The sequence below is a fragment of the Magallana gigas genome, chromosome 4, assembly GCF_963853765.1.
Source record: "Magallana gigas chromosome 4, xbMagGiga1.1, whole genome shotgun sequence".
Taxonomy (NCBI): Eukaryota; Metazoa; Mollusca; class Bivalvia; order Ostreida; family Ostreidae; genus Magallana; species Magallana gigas.
This window is the reverse complement of record NC_088856.1, coordinates 8243412-8246362: the sequence shown is the minus strand read 5'-3', so window position 1 is coordinate 8246362 and position 2951 is coordinate 8243412. Positions and strand designations below refer to the sequence as shown.

The window sequence follows — 2951 nt, the reverse complement described above, 5'->3', positions numbered from 1 at the left end:
ACTGTCTAGTTACCACAACGTTTACAAAAGTCGCTTGTACGTATAATTTTTTGTCGACCTATCAACTATTTTCGTCCACGTTCGCCTCTTCTTGCATGGTTATGCCCAGTTGCATATTCCAGTGATCTCACATGAAAACCAGTTTTAACGATTCTTTCTGCAAATTGAATAATATCACAAGCTATCGCATGTATTTTCCTTTCGTTTTCAATTCAGCCGGTTCAGATTTTAACTCACTATTTGTGTTTTATAATACTGCTACATAGGCAATTTCGCCACATATGATTCTGATATGAAGTTCTTTGCGGCATGCGGCAATTAATTGCGGCATGATGATTATTGGTTTGATATGAAAATTTGTTTGAAATTATAAGCGAATTATATATTTAATGAGTGGATTTCTATTGCTTTCAAATAAAGTCTTAATTTCTTCCTTTATTTTTGTTAAATGAATAAAATCCCTATTGATAAAAGGCATATAGAATTTAATAAAATATATTTTTTACGAATTATATAATCAACTTAAGTCAGGTGTAAACAATTTCGGAATGAAACCTGAATTGGCTTCGATTTTGTCGTTCACATGTATACGTCATATTTTTACGTCACGAACGCAGAAGAGATCAGAAACTGCAGGACAATTTTCAGATGAAAGGTAAGGATTTACCAGTCTTATTTCTTTTTCATTTACGAGCAATTAAATTAATCAACTGACGGTAGATTGCGAATTAATCTGCACATGCTATAGAACTGTTGCTGTGTTTTTCCAAGAAAATTCTAGTAGATCGACGATCGGAATCATTCATCATTTTATTTATAAAAACTGCTACATTCTCTGGAGAGAGTCGGAGTGTTTATATAAAAATGTGAGGAAATACGGTTACAAAATATCTGCGTGTTAAATTATAGCCCTATTTCCCACAGTGCAGAGACAGCTTTGTGCAGCTATAGCTAATTGAATTTGATTTATATAGTACAACACTTTTGTAAAACAATCACCAACTCAAAATATATGTCAATTAATGAAGAACAAGCGCATTCTGAACACTAAAAACTTTCAAAGTGAAAGTAGCCGAAATCTAGAGTAAAGCTTGATATGAAGCACCAAGTAGGCCTTCCTCTCAGCTGTCGAAGATCAACAGGGAATGACTCACTGATTATGTCATGTTGCATGTCAAGCATAAAATTATGTATAATTATTCATTAACGTTATTTATGTTATTTATTTTATTTAAAAAATTAATTTACTCTAGAAACAGATAATATAAGTAAAATTTACAATTATGTATAATGTAAATATGTTTATTGGGTTTTTTTCTTCTTTAACAAGTTAACTCAAGACAAGTACTAGTATTAGTTGAAAATGACCAGTCAATCACATAAATGAGTGTTATTTTATTACATTTTAATTTAAACAGATTATTCACAATTTGCTCACATCTTCAAAATAGTAGCATGGCATTTATTTCTACTAAACCTTCAGTAATATTGTAGTATGAAAGTCAGTATTTTTTAAACAAATATGAATGTATTTAAACTATGTTTATATTCATCATTTTATTTTGTGTTTTATATTTTTCAGCAAATGGCTATTATAGTACACAAGATTAGTACTAAGTAACAAGTCTAGGACTATGACTATAATTTAAAGCTCCTGGCATTCTCCTAAAGTTCATAGAAAGATTGCGTCCTGTACTGAATCTGGTATGATACATATATGACATCATTAAAATTGATTTAAAATTTCATTGAATTGTTGATACTTATATTTATAATTTCCAGATTCCTAAGAATGATATTAAACTTTTTGAAAGTTCATTTAATTGTTAACAACACATGAATGATTTTGCTTTTTAAAATTTTGATTCTAAAAGTTGTTATGTTCTTTGTTTTAAGCATGGGTATAGTGAAGTTGCATTAAAATTTCAGGATAAAATCCAAACTTGTCTTATGCTTTGGTTAACACATCAGAAAGGGAGAAATGTATGGAAAGACTTGAAGGGATAAATGAATTAAGGGTATTACTGTACTTTGTCAAATTGATACTGATGTTGGACATTTAATCTCTCTCTCTCTCTCTCTCTCTCTCTCTCATTCTCCCTCTCTCTCCCTCTCTCTCAAGCTTGCAAATGTAATGATTTAGCAATCATTATTAAATGGGAAATAAATGTGTAAGAGGATAGGAAATTCATGTTTTATTTGCAACAAATTGTCATCAAATCTGGTGAATAACATTGACGTATCGTAGCATACAGGAACTATATGTGTACTATAACGTTGAGCTTATTTACAAATCATAAAAACTGATATCTTAATTTCTAAGTGTCAAAATATGTTTCTTTTTCAGAAAACTAATGAAGCACCAAAGAACAAGAAGAATAGAAATATCTAAATGTTATCATTTGAAAGAATTAAATTTATTTTAATTGTGAGAATTGTTGTGGTTATTTTTCTTTAGCTATAATTTTAGATAAACTCAAGTAGCTTGGAAAGGAAAACCAATGACATTTCTCAAGATCCATTAATGGAAGGTTGGAACAGCAAGTTCAGGAGTATCATCAAATGATTTTAAAGACTGAAAGTATTTAGAGGCATTTATTTTACATGTATTTGCATGTGAAATAAGTGGATAGCATACATTCTATGTATTTATTTTACTACTGAGGTTTGTCAAATGTGGGGCATATTTTGCATTGCAAAGCCATAGTTTGCACAAATATTATATTCATATAATTCTCCTATCATATTAAAATTACATGATAGTCATATGAGAATTATATAATCATTATATATGCGATCATATAATTTTGATATGATGCCCTTATCATATAATTCTCATATCAGAATTATATGATTCTCATATGATACCGATGATATGATTCTCATATGATGCCCTTTTTTATCATCTCATATCAGCGCAATTATATAAGAATCATATCATTTTGATATGA

General features: G+C 29.5%; 1 long non-coding RNA gene across 1 annotated transcript; it reads left to right on the top strand.

The window, feature by feature from the left end:
• The first annotated feature begins 493 nt into the window (after positions 1–493).
• Positions 494–2362, top strand: LOC117682699 (uncharacterized). Its single transcript, XR_010713000.1, has 3 exons — positions 494–655; positions 1583–1704; positions 1930–2362. It is a non-coding gene; the product is annotated as an uncharacterized lncRNA (long non-coding RNA).
• The last annotated feature ends 589 nt before the right edge of the window (positions 2363–2951 follow it).